This window comes from Lutra lutra, chromosome 11 (genome assembly GCF_902655055.1).
Source record: "Lutra lutra chromosome 11, mLutLut1.2, whole genome shotgun sequence".
Lineage (NCBI taxonomy): Eukaryota > Metazoa > Chordata > Mammalia > Carnivora > Mustelidae > Lutra > Lutra lutra.
The window spans coordinates 55,477,696-55,500,743 of NC_062288.1; the positions used below are offsets into that span (position 1 = coordinate 55,477,696).

Here is a 23,048-nt window from a genome sequence, read left to right on the forward strand (position 1 = left end):
TCCAAGTGTTCCTCGCCTGATACAGGAGGAATATTAAATTCGAAAGGAGTATATTTTAGTCCTGACTCTATGCTGTCTTGCTGTGTAGTCTTGGACAAGTTACTTAACCTCTCTCAGTATCAATTTTTTCAGGCGAATGCTGAACTGCAAGGAAGGTTACGAACTGGTGTCCAGTAGGGCCCCTATCCATGCTTTCTTTGACTCCCGCGCTGTTTGGTTGTTTTTCTCTTTTTTTTTTTTTAACATTATAAATTACTAGACAGCATTTTAAAGTTTGAGAAATTACACATGGAAATCTGCACTTTTACAAAGAAGCTGGGGGATCCCATTGCAACGATCAACAGGAGTAAATGGGAAATGACAAACATGCTCAACCATCTTGTCCTCATTGGTTTAGAATTGCAGGGGTTCTCACCCCTGGCTTCTCATTAGACTCAACTGAGGAGATTTAAAGACCTACTAGGGCTGGGACAAACTCCTAGAAATTCTGATTATTTAGGGATAGGACTTGGCCATTGGTTTGCCATTGAAGTTTCCCAGGTGATTTTTTTTTTTAAGATTTTATTTATTTATTTGACAGACAGAGATCACAAGTAGGCAGAGAGGCAGACAGAGAGGAGAAAGCAGGCAGAGAGCCCTACTCGGGGCTCAATCCCAGGACCCTGGGATCATGACCGGAGCGGAAAGCAGAGGCTTTAACCCACTGAGCCACCCAGGCGCCCCTTCCCCGGTGATTCTACTGTGAAGCCAGCATTCCCAAATTGTGATTCAGTAACTGACTGACCACTGTTGTTATTTGAGCTGTTGATCTTAGATAGGACTTCTCGATTTCTAAGGCTGTAAGAGATTTCTAAGGCCTTGTCCCTGAAGCTTTTCTTGGATTATCCCCCAAGATATGTTATAACGTTTTCTGTCAAATTCGTAAGGTGCCCAGTGGCACCTGAAAATTTCCCTGGCTTTATGGCTATTCCTGTACTTGATTTCATCTTCATGATAATAACCTATGACTCCTGTATCTATAAAATGAGAACTACAATATATACATACATGCATTTTACAGTTAAGGAAACTGTTTCTAATCTTTTTATCCAAATGCCTGATACATAGTAAGGATACATTTCTGTCAGTTGAGCTGAATAAAACTGTCATTTGCCTTCATCAAACATACATTGAGTCTTACTATATGCTAGGAACTAGAGATATAAGATTTTGTTTAAGGGCATTGCACTTAAGAATTTCATGTTTGAGTGGAAAAGTCAAGAGTAAATATGATTCCAATGCAATGTGAATGTTCTAAGTTCCATAATAAAGTCGTACACAACATATGATGGGAAAGCAGATGAATCTGGGGAGGGGAGAGATAGCACTGTGAGCTGAGATGATCAGAAAAAACTTCATAGAGAGCATGGAACTTAGCTGGCTTTGATGAGTGTTTACAGGTCCAGAAACTCTACTTTATCTCTTGGGTGAGAGATTGACTCCTTTTCTTTAGCCTTGGCCCCTCCAGTTTGCCCTCCAAACTTAATATCCTGCTGCAGAACTTCAGTACTAAATCATTAAAAGATATATAAAAAGCACACATAAGAGATTTCTCTCCTATTATAATAATAGTCACCATCTATTTTTTATGATGTGCATAGAGGGAAAGAGAAATAGAAAAATATATTCCAAACTCTTTGTAGTAATAATTATTTCAGGGGACAAGGGAGAAATTATTGGAAATCTGCAGTTTCCATGTATATATCTCTGTATGTGTTAATTGCTCTTCATAATGTGTACATACAACTTTTATAAAAAAAAACAATAAAGGCATATTTTAAAACAAAATAAAGCCCCCCAAGGACTCCCCACTACCTTTAGGCTAAAAGATTAAAGATCCATTGCACAGGGAATATGGTCCTTGAAAGTATCATATTATCTCTCATCTCTGCTGTTACCTCTGCCAGACATACTTTCCCACACCCTTTTCTTATTTAAAAGCCAGTCAAGTATCTCCTCCAAGATGTAATCTTTGACTTGCTCCTGCTCCTGTCTAGGGCAAGTTGAACACTGTTTCTCTGTGCTGCCACTTTTGAGTTGATTTATTATTATTTAAATGCCTATCTCCCAAAGTAGATTACAGGCAAAAACTCTGTCTCATTAATCTTATATTCCCAATGACTATATTTATAAACACTTATAGAATTGGTGAATTAATTTCATCAGGAACTAAAAGTCTTAGTTAATCACACTGCTTAATCGCCACAGAGCACGTATCTAAAAGGTTTATTTGTAAATTTACAATTAGAGATATCCTTAACAAAAGAACTCACATTCTTCTTGCTAGTGAGCAAGAATACTCAAACAATCAATTAGAAGTGATAACTTGGGCACTTGGGTAGCTCAGTTGGTTAAGCATCTGACTCTTGATCTCAGCTCAGGTTTCAATCTCAGGGTCATGAGTTTCAAGTCCCAGAATGAGCTCTATGCTGGGTGTGGTGCTTACTTAAAAAAGAATGATAACTAATACTTACCAGGCACTTACTATACGCATGCACTGTGCTAAGTGCTCACATGTCTTATTCATTGAATCCTTACAGCTCTATGAGGCTGTATTTTCATTCTCATTTTATAGATGAGGCAATTGAGGCAGAGAGGAGTGAAGTAAATTTCCCCAAGTCCAGATAGCTGGTAAGTGGTAGAAGTAGGATCTAAACTCAGACACTCTAAATCCAGAACTTGAATGTCAACCACACACTGGACTGCCTTATAGAAGAGACATAAATACAATACTAGAAGGAAGAGTCATTGTATATTCACAAAGAATATTCTCATCAAGCTGTGACAGATGAAAGAATTCTTTCCATTGTACTGGAGCAGCACATATGATTAGACCAAAACCTAGAGGGATGACCAGTATCCTAAGGAATGGTGACTGGCTGAACCAGATCAGATCCTCTTTAAGTGAGATTTGACTCAGATGGAAAGAAATAACATTCTCACTGAAGCTGGTAAGACAGAGAGAATGGATTACATGAAGCAGAAGGCATGACAAGCCATAAAGTAGAGAATGTTGAATTATAACAATTATCACAGCCCTCGGTTTAAGAAGAACATGATTTCTGGTGAGAGGGAAAGAAGATAATGCCACCTAGAGTTTGTTGTATACCAAACAACCTTCCATTCCCAGCTTTGCTTCAAAGTTGGTAAACCTGGCTATGTCATGGTTCCTGTTCTATGATGTAGAGGAAAATGGAACTAATCAATTACATTGTAAACCTGTGGCCTCAGCTAATTATAAAATAACAGAAGAGAGGTGAAGCTATAAAGGTAAGAAAATAAGGGGAGAAAACTGTCAGGGTTTCACCAGCGCCATCCAAAGAAAAGATTCTACTGTTTTTCTTAGGGGGAAACAAATAACCTCTAAAAAGGATTAGTTGGTTAAGGTTTTTTTGGTTGCAAGGATGGAGAAACCTATGGAAATATGGGTTGTCAAAAAACATCAGACAGCACAACCAGGTATTCTAGAAGAACAGGACCATTCCTTTGAATATCTATTTCCACATTAGTAAAAATGGGAAGAGTCATTATCATTATGGACCGAACTGTATCTCCCCTCCCCCGCAAATTCCTATGTTGAAGCCTCAGCCCTAGTGAAGGGGTTTGGAGGTAAGGCCTTTAACGATGTAATTAAAGTCTGGGCTCCTCGTCTTATAGGGCTGGTGTCCTTATAAGAGGAAAAGATGCCAGAGCGCTCTCTCCACGTGCAAGTGTAGTGGAAAGGCCACATGAGGACATAGGGAGAAAGGAGCTATTGGTAAACCAGGAAGAAAGACCTCGCCTATTTGCCCCTTGATCTGGGCTGTGGAGCCTCCAGAACTATGAGAAAATAAATTTCTGTTGTTTTAGCTGCCCAGTCTGTGCAGTTGGTATGGGAACGGATTAATACACTACCTAATTGGGTTGTCTATGGGAGAATTAAATCAGATAGTATAAATGTATTAATCAAGTACCATGTATTGGGTTCCTCCCCGTGCCAGGCATTTCACAGACCTCCTTTGTAGTCTTGCAAAACTCCCCCTTCCATACTGCCTGGTACATAGTTGGTTTGTGGGATTTCAAATCTTAATATCAAAGTCTTTTTCACAACACATTTATAAGCCATAATTGTTTTTTATATATTTTCCATATATTTTTCCATATATTTTTCTGGCATATTGAGTACAGACAGTGTACAGTAACCCCTGCTATGGATAATTATGTGTGGAGAAACAGGAAAATAAGGTACAGCCCTCCACTTAACTTTATAATCTAGTTAGACTAAGACAAAAATACTAACAAGTTACTTGTCCATGTGGCTAATTTTTGGAAAAAGAATAACATTGAGTCAAGATTAAATATAAGGGCCCAGGGACCACAGCTCTGCACTTGAATCCTGGCTCTATCCCTGGCTGTGTGATCACCTCTTGTCTCTTATCTCATCTGCAAAAGAGGGTCGCAAGAGTGCCCACCTTAGTCAGTTATTGCAAAGATAATATGAGAGACGAGATGGCTGAAATACAGTGTCTAGTGAAGATTTCATTTAAAAATAAGCTGTTGAGGAGGCTGGGTGGCTCAGTTGGTTAAACATCTGCCTTTGGCTCAAATCATGATCCCAGGGGCCTGGGATCGAGCCCGCCATCGGGCTCCCTGCTCAGCAGGGAATCTGCTTCTCCCTCTGCCTCTGCCTACTGCTGCTCTGCCTACTTGTGCTCTCTCTCTCTCTCTCTCTCTCTCTCTAATGAATAAGAATAAACACTTTAAAAATAAAATAAAAAATAAGCTATTACTATTTGTTTTTTGTTTGCTTCCTCATTCTTACTGGCTTCAGATTCAAAGATCCATCTTCTCTAGAAGCTTTTTTTTTTTCCAATTCTAAGGCTACCTATGAGGAGCCTCCTGAGAACTGGCTGCACCTACAACATGGGCAGCCCTAAAGTGGGCAAGGGACACATGGATGCAACATGCCGTAGAGCACAAGCTCCTGGAGGAATATGTTGTACACTGCATCTCCATTAAATCTAAATACAGTCCTTTGTAATGAAGGGAAGCTAACAAACATCTCTTGCTATGAAGAGAAGAATGTAGGCGAGAAGTCACGCAGCTCCGAGCTGCGACCTGCCAGGATTTGAATCCAACTCTGTCACTTACTCAAAATGAGAACCTCAAGAACCAGTTGACAACATATCAGAAAAGCTAATTAATTCACCATGGTTACCAAGAAAATAGGGCCTGTGTTCCAAAATGCAGCCAAATATATGAGCCAAAATGAAAAAGAAAAACCATTTTTTATCATGTATCTTGTCTTCCAGAAACATTATATTTAAAAATATATCCATATTTGGGGCACCTGGGTGGTTCAGTCGTTAAGTCACTGACTCTTTTTTTTTTTTTAAGATTTTATTTATTTATTTGACAGAGAGAGATCACAAGTAGACGGAGAGGCAGGCAGAGAGAGAGAGGGAGGGAAACAGGCTTCTTGCTGAGCAGAGAGCCCGATGTGGGACTCGATCCCAGGACCCTGAGATCATGACCTGAGCCGAAGGCAGCGGCTTAACCCACTGAGCCACCCAGGCGCCCCAAGTCACTGACTCTTGATTTCAGCTCAGGTCATAATCTCAGGGTTGTGATATCCAGCCCCTGCAATGGGCTCCATGTTCAGCATGGAGTCTGCTTGAGATTCTCTCTCTCCCTCCCCCTCTGCCCCCAACTTCCTGAGTTCTCTCTCTCTCTCCCTAAAATAAATACATAAATCTTAAAAAAAAAAAACAAAAAAAAAAAAACAGAATAAAAAAAAAAGCATCACTGGGCCATCACCTTAGTGTAAGACTCTGCCTGGAAAAGGGGATTTCAGAAAACTTACATACTTAGCCCCTGTCCTCAAAGACTTCGTAATCTTATTTGCAAATGGAGTATGCATCCTCTTGATAAGACAAGAGAGTATGGGTTAAGAGCAAAATGTGGGGGCGCCTGGGTGGCTCAATTGTTAAGCATCTGCCTTGGGCTCAGGTCATGATCCCAGGGTCCTGGGATCGAGCCCCATATAAGGCTCCCTGCTCAGTGGGAAGCCTGCTTCTCCCTCTCCCACTCCCCCTGCTTGTGCTCCCTCTCTTGCTGTGTCTCTCTCTGTCAAGTAAATAAATACAATCTTAAAAAAAAAAAAAAAAAGGAAAATGTGTAAGGAGGACAAAACATCATTATAGGAATTTGGAAGAGAGAGAAATCCCAGAGGGCTGGACTGTTGGGGGACAATGTACCAGAAGTGAGCCTGAGCTGATTTCTGATGGCTCGAGAGTAGGAAGAGAAGAATAAAGAAATGCCAGAAAGTGCATGATTATGAGGAGAGAAAATGAAACACAGTAGGTGAAACAGAAAGCTCTAGGCAGGAAATAATGAGACCAAGTTATAAAAAGAACCTAAATGTCAAGTTAAGAAATTTGGATTTTAGCCAAAGAGTAGCTGAAAAGCTGCTAAGCATTATAGAGGGGGAAAAAAATTACAAGGTAAAACCATTTTATTTTTAGGGTTTTTTTTTTTCAATTTCCTTTATTTTGTCGCAAAGGAAATAAATTCACACAGTCTAAATTTAAAAGGTACAAATTTGAAGGTACAAAAGGTCTCCCTCCCACTTCTGTCTGCCCATTTTAATCCCTGGAGGCAAACCAATGTTATACCAGTTTCATATATATCCTTCCAGAGAAATCTGTGCACTTGGAGGCAAAGACACACAGCGCCTCCCCTCCCCTTTTTTGTAGAAGGGATGCATACAGACTTATCTACCTTTTGTTTTTCTTTTTTTTTTAAGTATTTTATTTTTTATTTGTCAGAGACAGAGAGAGCATAAGCAGGGACAGCAGCAGGCAGAAGGAGAAGCAGGCTCCCCGCTGAGCAAGGAGCCCAATGTGGGACTTGATCTCAGGACCCTGGGACCATGGCCTGAGCTGAAGGCAGACACTTAACTGACTGAGCCACCCAGGCATCCCTACCTTGTGCTTATTATTTAAAAATGTAACTTAAAGGGGTGCCTGGGTGGCTCAGTGGGTTAAGCCACTGCCTTTGGCTCAGGTCATGATCTCAGAGTCCTGGGATCGAGCCCCGCATTGGGCTCTCTGCTCAGCAGGGAGCCTGCTTCCTCCTCTCTCTCTGCCTGCCTCTCTGCCTGCTTGTGATCTCTCTGTCAAATAAATAAATAAAATCTTTAAAAAAAAATGTAACTTAAAGATTATTTTGTATGAATACACAAAAAGATTTCTCAATTCCTTTTTAAAAATAGATGGATTGGTATCAAAGAACACACATTCAAATCCTCTACCTTTTGGGCACCTTACTACCTACCCAGTTCCTCCTGGAGGCAACACAATGTGTCTGATTTTACATATAACCCTTAAGAGATATTCTAGGTATTTGGAAGCAAATAAATACATACACATCCTTCCCCTCTCCTTTAAAATAGTGAGTGTATAGTATGAATTCATACTATACACTCACTATCTCAGATATTTAAAACTATTTCTTAGAGATCCAAATGAAGTATCTATATGAATTGATAGTATTGTTCCAATGTCAATTTATATAAAGCTATCATTTACAGTTATGTATAATGCTATCATTGGGGAAACTGGGTGAAGAGAGAGTTCCTGGCACACAGGAACTTTCTGTACAATTTTTGAAACTTTTTGTAGTCTTAAATTATGTCAAAATGAGAAGTATTAAGAATATTCCTGAGATACGTTCATTAGATAGCTCCCTTCTGTCTGTGGACGCCACCAAGTAAGCATGGTTAAAGTCTCCGCTCCCACCGCTATCATGTCTAAGTCAGAGTCTCCCAAAGAGCCTGAACAGATGAGGAAGCTCTTTATCAGAGGTCTGAGCTTTGAAACAACTGAAGAGAGTCTGAGGAGCCATTCTGAGCAATGGGGAACATTTACAGACTGTGTGGTAATGAGAGATCCAAACACCAAGCGCTCCAGAGGCTTTGGGTTCATCACCTATGCCGCTGTGGAAGAGGTGGATGCAGCCATGAATGCAAGGCCACACAAGGTGGATGGAAGAGTTGTGGAACCAAAGAGGGCTGTCTCAAGAGAAGATTCTCAAAGACCTGGTGCCCACTTAACTGTGAAAAAGATTTTTGTTGGTGGCATGAAAGACACAGAAGACTACTACCTAAGAGATGATTTTGAACAGTATGGGAAAATGGAAGTGATTGAGATCATGACTGACAGAGGCAATGGCAAGAAGAGAGGCTTTACTTTTGTAACACTTGATGACCATGACTCTGTAGACAAGACTGTTATTCAAAAATACCTGGGTGGCTCAGTCAGTAGAGCTGCGGGCTCTTGGTTTTTGGCTCAGGTCATGATCTCAGGATCTCATAGGCCTCCACCCTGAGTGTAGAGCCTGCTTAAGAATCTGTGTTTCCCTTTGCCCTTCCCCCTCCCCACTCCTGAGTGCTTTCTCTCCTTCTCTCTCTCTCTCTCAAAAAAACCCCAAAAACAAAAAACAAAAAAAAAAACAAAACACCATACTGTGAGTGGTCACAACTGTGAAGTAAGGAAAGCCCTATTTACACAAGAGATGGCTAGTGCTTCATACAGCCAAAGAGGTCAAAGTGGTTGTGGAAATTTTGAGAAATCTCTGCAGATGGTTTTTGGTGGGAATGACGACTTTGGTCATGGAGGATACTTCAGTGGGCGGGGTGGCCCTGGGTAAGGTGGTGGTGGCTATGACAGCCATGGGGATGGCTACCATGGATTTGGTAATGATGGAAGCAACTCTGGAGGTGGCGGAAGCTGTCATGACTTTGGCAGTTACAACTATCAAACTTCAAATTTTGGACCCATGAAAGGAGGAAAGTTTGGAGGCAGGAGCATGGGCCCCTGTGGTGGTGGAGTCCAACACCTCGGCACACCACGGAACCAGGATGGCTCAGGCAGTTCCAGCAAAGCAGTAGTGACAGCAGTGACAGGTTTTCATTGCTGTCAGGAAGCAAAGCTGAGCGGGAGAAGAGAGCCAGAGAGTGACAGGGAAGCTCCAGGTTACAGCAGATTTGTGACCTCAGCCAAGCACAGTGCCAGCCGGGCCTCACTGCTGCAAAGAAAACATGTTTCAGACAATACTCATGTGTACAGGCAAAAACCTCGAGGACTGGATTTGTGACTAATTATATAACAGGTTATCCTAGTTTCTGTCCTGTGCAAAGTGTAAAGCATTCCAACAAAGGGTTTTAAGGTAGGTTTTTTTTTTTTGCACCCATGCTGTTGATTGCTAAATATAATAGTCTGATCATGAGGCTGAATGTCTTTAAAAAAATATTTCATAGTGATCATTGCACATAGTGATCATTGCATAGTGATCGGTACACAAATAACTTTCCTTTTTATAGAGGCATAGTAGCATTTTAATAATTTATTTTACTTGTCTCTAGGAAGGCTAAATATTTCAGATAAAATTAGTAAAAATTAATAGTGTCCATCTGAGGGCGCCTGGGTGGCTCAGTGGGTTGGGCCGCTGCCTTCGGCTCGGGTCATGATCTCAGGGTCCTGGGATCGAGTCCCACATCGGGCTCTCTGCTCAGCAGGAGGCCTGCTTCCCTCTCTCTCTCTCTCTGCCTGCCTCTCCGTCTACTTGGGATCTCTCTCTGTCAAATAAATAAATAAAAAATCTTTAAAAAAAAAAAAATAGTGTCCATCTGAGTGTGTGCAGTCCTTGGCTCCATGGTTAAGAGTGATCTATATGCCCTATGTAACCATGATAAAGATTCAGTGGGAAAGGCCCAGCCAGCCAATGAGGAGCACCCAGCTCTCATCCTAGTCCTAGTGGTTTGACCTTGACCTTAATCCTCGGGTCTTGGCTCTCTTATCTGCAACATTGGGATTACTGCCCCCAGTTACCTCCCAATTATCTTGAGGGTCAGATGAGATAATAGATGTGCCCCTACTTACTTAAGTCAAACCCACTGTGCAGATAAAAGGTTTGGCAAGTGCAACTATCACTTACAGCCTATATCATAAGCCTTGGTCTACAGTCAGAAGGAATTCTCTCATGGCTGATTCAATCTCTGAGTGTCAAACAGAGCTGCATCCTAAGTCACCTTATTTTTCATTTAAGACAGAGTGACTTTCTGGGCCCTTCTGTTTTCTAATCCAGTCATTAATCATGGGCAGAAGGTGTACCACACAGGAATAACAAGAAGGGACAGAATGCCAGGACAAGAACTGAGTGGGGAACACTCATCATAAGCCCAGAGGAGAGCTGCAGCAGGTCCATGATGGTGGGAAAGGGCATAATGGAGAAAAACCAGTGCTCAAGAGCCATTCAGGACCTAAGAAGCAACTTGGTTGCCTAGCAGTACCAAATGGTACTCTGGAGTTAGTGTCTTGGAGAGGACACTTGCTAAGAACTGTGCAGGTTCTGAAATTAGTTCTGAAGTTAGTCTTTCATGAATGCTGGCAAAAACTCAGGAGACCCTTGGGTCAGAAACCAAAGTGTTATTTATTATATGTGGCAAAAGAAGTAGCCAGAGCCTTGTGTTGGTTTGCAGGGGTTCCCTATGCCCCCCAAACTTCATACTGATGACACAACAGACCCATCTAGGATGCCTGTACATGTTATGGGAGAGGGAGGCTGAGCTGGGGAAATCACTGTTATTACATGAGCAGAAGCAAGCTTGGTCTTCATCTGGGAGGGGGCATTACATCCTTCCTCAAGGCTCCTTGCTATAAACATAGCCCCGAATGGCAGGGGTGAAGAGCCATCGGGGCCATGCATTCTTGGCGTACTCAGAACATGCAGAGATGCTCAATGCTATGCAGTCTTCTCTCTCAACAGCACTTTGAAAGTAGGAGGGAAACTTTAGACAAGGTTGATTCACAAATGAGGCTGAACTATATCAGAGGGAAAGCAATTCCAAGAAGTCCAAAAGTAAGGAGCTGGAAAGAGCAGGTAAGTCAAGGGCCAAAGAGAGACTGAAGACAGGGATGTGGGATTTATCTATGGTAGAAGTCTAAGAAAAGAGAAAACCTGTGAGGGAGACAAGATAGAGAGCTAATGTGCCCAGAAAAGCAGTTGGGAAAAGTGCCTGATCAAGAGAGTAGGACAAGATGGCAGAGGCAGGCAGGTGGTGCCGAAAGTCAGGCAGGACAAAGACCAGCGCAGTGTGAAAGTAGAGTCAGCACGCTCACACTCAGATGTCCAGGGAAGTTCTTCCAGCTCCAGCCCCAGGTCAGGCGAGGAGCCCCTCCTGCACACTCCCGTAGCACCCTTGGCACCCCCAAAGGCCACCCCACCGTGGCACCTCTCCGTGGCTGGCATTCAGTGCAAGCACTTGGAAATAATGAGTGAGTTATTCATGGGGTAGTCTGTTTCCGGTGGCATTATGTGGCCCATTGTGACAGATTCTGCAGATAAATCAATGGAAGATGAGGACTAGGAACAAAGGCAAGTCACTAGAAAATTGGCAAGTCATGGGGCAAATCTGAAGGCAGACTTGTCCAATTAAAGGTACACAGAGCACATCTCCAGCAACTGGCTAGGGACCAGGAATAGCCAAGACAATGTGCTGTTACTCTCTGTGACCCCCTCTCCCACCCTCTCCCTTGTATGTGGCTACAGACAGAGAGGCAGAGGCATCCACACTGCCTCAAAGAGAAGCAGGATTGTTACAGCTGAAATGAAAAGACATGGAAACAATTTCATCTTTTAAAAAAATGTCCACCAGTGACCTTATGAATTAAAATTTCAAGGGTGGGGAGGAGGGGGGAAGCAAGGTACAGAGCTCACACCAAAGCAGTGGCATCTGGGAGAGAGAAAAGGAGGAAGAGGCCCCTGCATCCCGAAGATCTGGGGGAGTACGTGGAGTAGGAAAGGAGGTCAGAGATGGGGGCCTAGAACCCTGATTTGGAGAGAAGAGGGCCTGCTCCAAGGCTCCAGGTTGGGGGAGTCATATCAGGATATCTCCACGCTCCCACCTTCTCACCTCAGGGTCTTTGCATTTACATTGCCTCTGGCTGGTTTCCCATGGCTCAGCCCCTCACTACCTTCACATCTCCTCAGGAATATCAGCCTCTCATAGCTGACCTTTCTATCTAAAATACAAACTCCGTTCCCCAATCTCTCTGATTTTAATTACTTTCCTAAAGCATACAGTACACATCAGGGGATACTGACCACCAGAATTCCTATGATTTTCTTTTCCTGATGAAAATGGTAAGAGAAAGAAACAAAAAGGTTAAAAGTTCTGCAATATCTCTTATACCCTTTGCTCTCTTCTAAGGAATTTTGTAAGCTTGCTACAGGGTTGTAATTCCACTGGAAGGTAGAAGTTCCCCTTTCAGGACCTCAGATGAAGAAAGAAAAGCTGAAATTAGATGTCACTGCAGACAGTAACTTGGGTTTTAAAAGAGAAGGTTGGGTCAGCTCGTCCTTTTGGAAACAGTGGCCAAATCACATCCACAGACCTAGCCCACGGAAGACCCTCTGTTTGCCGCTCCTGAGAAATGGGTCTGATGGAGAGCAGCGATTCTCCACTGTCCAGACTTTTGAAACCAAAGTGACCTCAGCAAGGGGCAAAGAATCAGTGTGGTTAACATCTTATTAAATAACCATTACTCTGATTTCTAATGGAAGTAGTTCACAGTAGGAAGTATGTATAATCCCTCAGGGGAAAAAAATAACCATTTTTTTAATTGCAGAAAATTTTAATTCATGAGGCCATTTGTGGAAATTTTTTTAAAAGATGAAATTTATTCTCTCCTGGAGAGAATCCCTTTCTTTACTGCCTTTTATTTTTTTTTTTTTTTTTTTTAAAGATTTTATTTATTCATTTGACAGAGAGAAATCACAAGTAAGCAGAGAGGCAGGCAGAGAGAGAGGAGGAAGCAGGCTCCCTGCTGAGCAGAAAGCCCGACGTGGGGCTCGAACCCAGGACCTGGGATCATGACCTGAGCCAAAGGCAGCGGCTTAACCCACTGAGCCACCCAGGCGCCCCTCTTTACTGCCTTTTAAAAAGAACCAATTAATGAATGAGTTTTTTAAAAAATCTGGCAAGGAGAAGAGATGCTCCCTATCTCTGGCCACATGAACCTAAACACCAAGCCAGCATCTACAGATCAGCCTATGCCCTTGGGAGCACAGGGATGGAGAAATCAATGTAATCATTCTTTTCTTTGCTGTGGGGGTGAGAGCCTTCTGTCAACAGGGGCTTTGATGGATGCCTGTGGTTTTCCCAGCAGAAGAAAATCCACTTACACCTCAATAATTTGCTGAGTCATTCCAAATTTTCACATGGGAACACATCATTGGTGCCCCAGGTTCACTCCTGACCAGAATCAGGACCCTTAATACCCAAAGGGGTGGAGCCTAACACTTCACTCAGGTGGGATCAATAGTCAAACTCCTGACTTCTCCGCCCTGTGGGCTGATTACAAACTCCTACTTTATTAAAAAAATATATATATATATATATATATATATATATATATATATATATATTTATTTATTTATTTATTTATTTATTTATTTTGGGGGGGGTGTTCAGAAGAAAGAGAGTCTTAAGCAGATGCCGCATTGAGCTCAGTGTCTTCACGTGGAGCCCCATGTAGGGCTGGATTTCACGACCCTAAAATCGAGTACGGGACAGGCAGGGCTAGGTAGGGAAGACAGATAGAAGGCTATGTGTTCAGGCTCACAGAAATCCCAAAAATGCAGAGGTGCAAGGAAACCAGAGATAAGAGAACACATCAGACCACCCTGCCCCTAGGTGTCTGGGTGGGATGGGGGAGGGTCTTATTTAAGACAGTCTCCTGTGGTCAACGGAACATAAACAGACCGTAAAAAGAAGTAAGCCGTTAAAGATGTTATCACCAGTCCTGCTTACACAAAGGTGCTGTCAGTCAACAAATTAAAAAGATTTAAGTTCCCTGGTTAGCTTTCAATAAAAGACCAACCCTAAAAGCCCTCACTGGTAACCCTACTGGGACCCCTCTCACTCCTGAGAGCTTTTTTTTTTCTGTACTCTTGCTTAATAAAAATCCAATGGCTTTACTCACTCTCCTTTGTCCGGAAGATTCATTCTTCAACTCCATGAGACGAGAACCCAGCTCTCCTGCTCTGAAGTCATGTCCTGAGCCAAAAACCAAGTCTGACACCCAACTGCCTGTGCCACCCAGGAGCCCAAAAATTACATCCAAGTCATCGAGAACAAAGTCGTGCAGCGAGGTGTGCCAGGCCCTGAGGAAGCAGCCCGAGGAAAGCCCACACGAAGAAGACTGAGGGATGATTAAAGGATTCGTCACAGTTCAAACTTGGTTCAAATTCAGTGATTGCTTTGGATTCTGAGCCTCTTAGCAAAAAGGAAGCTCATTTCCATAAGCGGCAACTCTTGCCACTAATGGGGTGACCTGGGGCATATTTGGAACAAAGCCTCCAGCCCATAATGCAGTAGCTAGGATGTTCTGAGGGCACAGGGGTCGGCGCCACCGAGCCCGGGGGGAGAGCTAGCTCGCCCAGAACCAAATCTCTCTCTAGCTCAACCCACAAGACCCAGAAAGCAGCTAGAGACCATGGCAGGGGGGAAGGATGGCATGGTTGGGAAAATGGCTGCTGATAAGCAGTGAGAGCTGCTCGTTGTCCTCTGCCTTCCCTCCCTAATACACAGGCACAGATGTGCATGAGCAAAATGTGACACTCTGAGCACTATGCACCCATCTCCCTCACAGTAGGACAGAACAGTGCTCACGCTGTGTGAGGAAATGTTAGGAGTTAGTTGGACCGTGAGATAGTCAGGGCCAGGGTGCCCAACAAGAGAACATGGAGTCAGGACAGCTAAGATCAAAGAACACTGACATCCTGTTTTGCAGCTTAAACAAGCCCACACTAGCATTCTGTTTTGCAGCCTTTGGAGAAATGACTTCTGCAAAACGTCCTAAAATAAGACAACCACAAAGCATTTGTCCCTATCCGGGGCAAAGAGCAGTTAAGACATCAGCCCCCAGATGTCAGCAAAAAAGACCATCAGCACATAGACATTAGCCCAATAGGTAGACAGATACGTGTCCAAAGCCCTGATTGGCACAACTCAGCACACCCTGACTGCTTAAGATAGTTCCGCAAAGGAGCTCACGGAAACCCCTAAACTTAGAAACTCCAATGGTAGCCCTCTTAAGAGGTTCCCTGCCCCTCTGGAGCCCCTGCCTCTCTGAGAGCTTTGTACTATCACTCAATAAACTTTGCTCTGCTGCCCACCACTTTTCGCCTGGTCTACCTCTTCATTCTTCCAAGTGGCATGACCAAGAACTGCGGGCACTAAAAGCTGAGAAATGCTGTAAGAGAAAGAGTAGGGCTCAGCAGCAGGGGGTGGGACTTCCCCGACCCCAGTCTGCCCAGCCAGCTAGCAAGCCCCAGGGAAGGGTAATTTGGAGATAGAAAAATTCATTAACCTCTAACACCTAGTTCTTACCTTCCTAGGAGAACCGTAAGCAGGGTAAATAATCTTGAGGGTGACGTATATCTTAACGGAGAGAGTGTGATAGGGTGGTAATATTTGGGGGAATATATTGTGTTTTTCTCTTTTTTGTTTTTTTTTTTAAGATTTTATTTATGTATTTGACAGACAGAGATCACAAGTAGGCAGAGAGGCAGGCAGAGAGAGAGGAGGAAGCAGACTCCCTGCTGAGCAGAGAGCCCGACACTGGGGCTCGATCCTGGGACCCTGAGATCATGACCTGAGCTGAAGGCAGAGGCTTCAACACACTGAGACACCCAGGCACCTCCTCTTTTTTGTTTCTTGATATGTTCGTTTATTCATTCATCCAAAGAAAGGTAATTAAGTGCCTCTCTGTTGCATGGGGATCTAGAGATAGATAAAAAAGACAGGCAAGGCTCTGGCCTGCCCAGACTTTGTGTCCTAATAGGAAAGGCAGTTGGTAAAACAGCCGCGAATACTTCCTTGGTGCCTTCTGTGTGTCAGGCCCTCCATTTAGGAACTCATGTGTTTCTCACAGTGTTACCATTGTAGCATATGTAGTATAGATATAGTATGCTACTATTATCCTCCCCATTTTACAAATTAGGAGAGGGAGGCATCAGTGGGCTGAGTAACCTGCCGGGTGTGCACAGCTAAGAGTAACAAAATAAGGATTTGAACACAGGAAGGAAGATTTTAGAGTCCATGATCTTAATCGATACAGACTGGCACATATCTGGGTCTGGGCCTGGAGCAGGGGGGATAGAGACACAGAGAGAACTAGAGAAGGCTGTAACCATTCACATTCCCAGGGGATGGGAGACCCCTAAGTAAGTAATCTGGAAAGGGACTTAACGTTTTAGTAGAGAAAGCCGGTCAGTCCAGAGCCAGGTAGAAGGGCACAAGAGTACATGCTATGAAGAAAGCAATGGTGCGGGCATGGGGTAGGCAGGCTGCCCAGGGCAGGTGGCGTTGACATCACCCAGGGCAGGTTCCCAAGGCCTGCCCAAGCCAAAAGCAAGTGTGTGCATGAGTGACTAGGCCCCAGGTTTCAGCCACAAACCCCAGAGAAGAGCCAGGACAGGAGCAGTCACATTTCAGCCGTCACTGTCCCAGGGCAGCTCCCGCCATGGCAAAGACCAGCTGCACTGAGTCATCCTCGGTGCAGGATCAGCCTGTCTTCCCTCAGGTGCCCTAAGTACCTCCCATGTACCCTCACCAGATGCCATGGAGAAGGGAAGGGAAGGGGAGCAGGAACCCCAAAGACTGGGCCCTTTACAAAAACAGACTAAACGTTTACCTCCAACGTCTATTTAAATAATGGAACCTGAATAAATTTACCTGACTTGCTAAGCATAAAGCCCTCTGGGCACCTCAGGCCCTATCTAGCAGCACGCACAGACGTTGGTGATGTCACTGCTTGCCGTAGAGGCTACATCTGGTGCGGAGAGAAGAAAGGACGAAGGGTGATCACAAGAGAAGCTAAACAGATCCTGTCTTCCCTTCAAGGCAGAACAGTTCCAGCTGCACAGATGGTTAGTTACATCGAGGGTTAGGAATAAAACGCATGTATTAGATGCATCTCTGGAGAGAACAAAAGGATTATTCATTGTTCCATTATCATTTTTTGGAAAGTTTTACACGTGACTTAGGAGAAGCCATTTGCGGTATCGCTGCACGCAATTACCCAGCACAAATGTGGACGAACCCAGCAGCTACTTCCAGGCTTCCGAATGTGGGTCATGAACACACGTGCATCAAAATGGACAATGCGACTGAGTGGCTTCCCATATTCATCATTGTTTCTCTGAAAGGCATTTATTAGCAACTGCCTGCACGAGGTTCAGGCAGCCGGGGTTTTATATACAGAAATTAAGCAGTCATAGTCCCTACCCTCTTGAAATCTAAGCTTGCCAATGCTAATTTGAGCAATCACCTAAAAATACAATGAAACGAGACTCATCTGCAATTATTCTCTGTCCCACATGCACCTGTTCTGTGGCTCTTTCTCACTGTCCACTTGGGGATTCTGTACCTGCTGTTCTTGCTACCTAAAACTCCATCTGGGTTAAAGTAGGAACATGGAACATCAGGTTGGGGCTATATTCTTTTGGGACTGAATACTGGGGAGATTGCTTTTCTTGTGCAAAAGAAAGAGGCTCTCACTGTTGAATACCTACACAGTTTCCATTATTCTGCCATACCCAGCTTTTTTTTTTTTTTAATGCATTTCCTACTATCATTTGCAGCTAGAGGAGGGCATGTAACACATTTCTGGCCAATGAGATGTAAGTGGAAATCACCACATAGGGCTTGTGGGATAGTGCTTTTTTAAAGAGCTACTTTGTTAGCCTTTGCCTTTGCCTTCTCCCCTTCCAGTCGTCTCGCCTGGAAAGGGGATGAAATGCTGGATGTGCAGGAGCCATCTTGTGACCACAAGGGGTCATTCAGAAGGGCCAAAGTCCCGGCCTAAGGATGCTAAACAGAAACATAGAAAGAAACGGGGTCCCTTTGCACCAGTTTGAATTGATATGTGAGGAAAGTAAGACTGCCATAAAGCTGACCCCTAGAACCCTGGCTGGTTCTAAGCGTTGTACAGGTGAGGTTGTATAAGTTAGGGCACCACTGTGACTAAAGCTCCATTTTTTATAGTATTTTCTTCCTTTTTTGAGCACTGGAAGTTCTCTGGGGAATTTGGAATAACATTAGCATGGGCGGAGTTTTGCCCCAGTTCAGTTCAATCTTGAGCATCAAACAACAATTTTGTGAGGGTCTAAGATGCACATCTTAGAAGAACAACAAACAAGAAAGAAAAGGAGGTTAGAGTAGTGTGAAGAACAGACAGAGTAAGGAAGAGAGACTTGAAAGGTGGAAGGAGGAGGGGCAGCAGCACTCTGCCGGGTCAGGAAAGGCCTCCCTTCTATGGGGTGCAGTCACTGGGAGGACCATCATAACCACCTACCACAGACTGGGGAACTTCAACAACAGAAATTTATTTTCTCACAGTTCTGGAAGGTCCTTGAAAGTCCAAGATCAAAGTGCCATCAGGGTTGATTTCCAGTAAGGCTATAGACAATGTCTTCTTGGTGTGTCCTCCCAAAGCCTTGCCTCTGTTCGTGGAGACTTAAAGAGAGAGAGGGAGACAGGGAGATCTGGTGACTTTTCCTCTTCTTATAAGGACACTAGTCCTTTTGGATTAAGGCCTCATCCTCATGGCTTCATTTAATTCATTTATCTCCCTAAAGATGTTACCTGCAAATACAGTCACACTGGGGATCTGAGCTTCAACATGGATCTTAGCAGAACACAATTCAGCTATGACAAGCGGCTTATGAACAGAATCAGAAGGAAGAGACAGTGAAGGCAAACTGAAGCCTAGAGGAAGAGCATTTGAGGCGGGAGAACAGCAAGCACTAAGCTGTGTGGCAGAGAATGCTGGCATGGCCAAGGGGCAGCAGGGAGATCAGCCCAACTGTGCAAGTGAACAAGGGGGAGATTGCCAGGGAGAAGGATGGGGAAGAAATGGAGGCCACATCCTGGACAGTCCTGTAGATCATTAAAAAACCTGGCCCTCACACTGAGAGAGAGGAGGAGCCACTCAAGAGGTCTGAGCAGAGGAGCAACATGATCTTACTAATGTTTTAAAGAGTTCTCTCTGTCATTGTGTGGAGAATGGACTCTAAGTGCCGGGATGGAAGCAAAATGTCAGTTAGAAGGCTGTTAAAATAATCAGGAGAGAGATGATGGAGCTTGGACTTGTGTAGTTGAGAAGTGGGCAGATCTGGGATTTACAAAGGGAGAGATGGTGGGATCTGCTATCGATCAACAAAGGTGCAAGAGAAGAGAGGAGTTTGGAACACCTCCAAGATTTTTGCCATAGGCACTGGAAGAATAAAATTGCTATGTACTCAAGTGGATTAATGGTGAGAAACTCAATTTTGAGGGATGAGATATCAAGAGTTGAGTTTCAGGTAAGTTAATTTCAAGACACCTTTTAGAAACCCAAGTGTGGGGCATCTGGATGGCTCAGCTGGCTGAGCACCTGACTCCTGATTTTGGCTCAGGTCATGGTCTCAGGATTGCAAGACTGAGCGTCATGTCAGGCTCCTGATCCTGTCTGGATGCCCTACAATTTATTTATCCATTCATCTGTTGAAAGACATCTCAGTTGCTTCCAGGCCTTGGCAATTAGGAATAAAGTTATTCATATTAAAGTTTTTGTGGACATAAGTTTTCAACTCCTTTCAAGGATCATGATTGTATCATGTGGTAAGAGGATGTTTAGTTTTGTAAGGAGCTGCCAAACTGTCTTCCAAAATGGCTATGCTGTTTTGCATTCCCACCAGTAGCGAAGGAGAATTCCTGATGTTCTACATCCTTACCAACATTGGGTATTATCACCATCTGAAATTTAGCCATTCCAGTAGATATATAATGGCATCTCATTGTATTAATTTGCAATTCCCTAATGACATATGCCACATGCCAACCCCTAATTTTTGCTGTATCCTATTCAATGGAAGAAATTCACTAGGTCCAGCCCACACTGAAGGGGAAGGGACTACACAAGGTCATGGATACCAGGAGATGGGGCCACCTCAGGGGCTGATCACCATAATTAAACTAAGAAATGAGGGGAGGAGAGGAATTAAAGACAAATATAGACACTTTGGAGGAGTTTTGTTACTAAAGAGAAGCAAAGAACTGAGAGGTTAGTTGTAGAAGTTTGTGGAGTCAATGTTTTCCTTTTCTTTGTTTTGCAACAAACCAGATCATTCTTACCAATAAAGGTGACACTTTGGATATACTGCTATATAACCAAATAAAATTCTATTTTATATCTTTATTCATATACTTCCTAGAAGTATGGTGAAAATTGCTAAAGTTTGTAAATAAGAAACCTGAAAGGGAATTTTTTTCTTTTCAAGATTTTATTTATTTATTTGAGAGACAGAGAGCATGAGAGAGAGAAAGAGAGAGAGCATCAGAAGGGGGAGGGTCAGAGGGAGAAGCAGACTCCCTGCTGAGCAGGGAGCCAGATGCAGGGACTCTATCCAAGGACTGCAGGATCATGACCAACTACGCCACCCAGGCACCTGGGAATTTTTTTTTATTTTTTTTTTTTTTAAGATTTTATGTATGGGATGCCTGGGTGGCTCAATCCGTTAAGCATCTGACTTTGGCTTGGGTCATGATCTTAGGGTCCTGGGATTGAGTACTGAATTGGGCTCTTTGCTCAACAGGGAGTCTGTTTCTCTCGCTGCCTGCCACTCCCCCTGCTTCTGCTTGCTCTTGCTCACTCACTCTCTCTCTCTCTTTCTCTCTGGCTCTGATAAATAAAGATTTTATTTATTTGTCAGAGCAAACGAGAGGTGTCCCGAAAGAGGATTTTTTTAATCATCTGTTTTGTACCCACATGGGGATCAGAAAGAAGCACATCCACACCCCAGTGCTCTCAGGACACATACAGGTTCACCTTCTAATTGCCAAAATCAGCCACACAAGTTTATTTAGGCAGATGAAACCAAAAGACTTCAGCATGGGCAGACATTCTCTCTTGGCTTGAAAACAAGTCTACAGCTGCTTGGAAAAGGCAGGCTGCTGGGCAGAGACCTGCACGTGCCAAATGGCCCAATGACCAATTAAATTGTTACGGGACTGGAGTGATCATTTAAATCATGACTAATGTCTGCAGTTCCTTTAGCTTCTGACTCTCCACTACAACAACACAATAAAATATGCACTCAACACAGAGACAAAGTAAATGAACAGGCCAATTAATTCATGAAAGAAAATGCCCTAGATCTGTGTCTGATGTCAGTTCATTGAGAACAAATGAGTGTTAGGATCTCCTGGGTATAGGGATTGGGCAACAGCAGAGTTTGGAGGAAGGTGATAAACAATGTGCTTTCTTTCCCTTCCACATCCAAAACCAACACAGAGGTAAAACACAAAATGGAAATTGAAGTGTTTGCTTTACTACTGGTAACACTGTATCCTCGGAGTTCAGTCTGTTCTAGTCCCATCCCAGTCTAGACCATGAGTCACCATAGCCTTACACTGATCCTGTGCAGTGAGGGAAGCAAGAGAACAGGAGTCCTCAGTTTATAGCCTTCCAGTGGATTTGCTCTTCTTTGAGGAAGATGAGCCATTGGCTGTCACCCACCATGATGTACTTGGGAGCCCAAAATTTTAAATGAGTAAAATGCAGGATCATGTTTTTGCAGTTAATGAGAAATACTATATTTCATTTAGTTAGGACTATCGGAAAGCCACAGAGATAAAGGTAATGACACTTACAATGTATCCAACTGTGTACTGAACCAAGAAAACCCTCAATGGCTTCCACGTGGTCCCTTCTTCCCACCCATCCCCCTCTCATCAGAGAAGATAATCTTATCCTCTTCTATTGAGAAGAGGGGGCAGGTGGAGAATGGACGGTCACAAGCCTACCTTGGATTGCATGCTCTCAAAATTCATGTTAGCATTGGATTTTATTGAAATTCTTTCCTCTTCTAGAAGGCCATGGGGAAATGGTGGGCAGAGGCATTATCTAGCAGAAGTTCCTTCACAGAGAAAGGTGGTGGTGGAGGGGGCAGGGTAAAGTTCCCCTCTAGCAGCAGCAAAACTAGCCAGAGAAATGCCTAATACCTCCTCAGACCCCAGGATGCCTTCTCTGCAGGCAGAGAGGCACAGTGAGAGGCAGACCAAGAAAGGAAATCCAGCAGGTTTTTTCAAGTCCTTACCGTGCATCAAGGCCTCGGCCAGGTACTGCAGGGATAAATTCATACTCAAGGTGACCCAGGAAAGTTACAGCCTGGGATAAGTCCCCATCACTGCCACCATTATGAGCCTCTGAGACTTTGATAGCGTGAATACTCAACTACGTTGGGGGGTAAATGGTGAGTATCTTTTTCTGCAGTCATTTTATCCTTACCCAAACATATTCCAGGCACTATATTGAGTTCTGGGAGCCAGCAGAGAAGGAAACAGAGGCCTAATGGTGCTTATATTCCACCACCATGACAATTCTGCTTTTGGGGAACACCCTAAGGCCGGTTCTACTCCACCAGAGAAAATTCTAGCTGATCTATAAAGTACCTTCTACTCTAGAATTCCACTTTAATTCTCTCCATCTCTGATTTTTACCTGCTGGTGATTCTAGATTCACTGCAGGTACCCCTCCTCCAAGGAGCCTTCCCTGACCCCTTAGCTTGTTGGGCTCAGTCGTTCGGGCTGTGCCCTTGGCACACTGTTTGGGCTTCCATCGCCCAGAACGGCACTTTCCATTCCTTGAGGGCAGGTGCAGTTTCTCATACCACTTTATTCCCCCAGCACCAATCACATTGCCTGGGATGGTCGGCACTCAGAAAATACTTGTCACGCTAAACACTCCCTCCAACCAAAATAATCTCAAGTGTCCCAGTTTCTAGGAAGCTCCAAATCTCAAAATTCCGAAAGCAGGTTAAGGACAAGGCTGGAGAGAGCGGGTCCTGGGCAGCCGTGCTTCTGTGGCTTGCAGACCACCCTGAGGGAAGACATGGAGTACTTTGGTGGTGGGAGGAGGGGG

The 23,048-nt window shown here is 43.8% G+C and overlaps 1 pseudogene; it reads left to right on the forward strand.

Annotated features, from left to right (window-relative positions):
• The first annotated feature begins 7,796 nt into the window (after positions 1-7,796).
• On the forward strand, positions 7,797-9,174 carry LOC125080499 (heterogeneous nuclear ribonucleoprotein A1-like; annotated as a pseudogene).
• Positions 9,175-23,048: the final 13,874 nt, after the last annotated feature.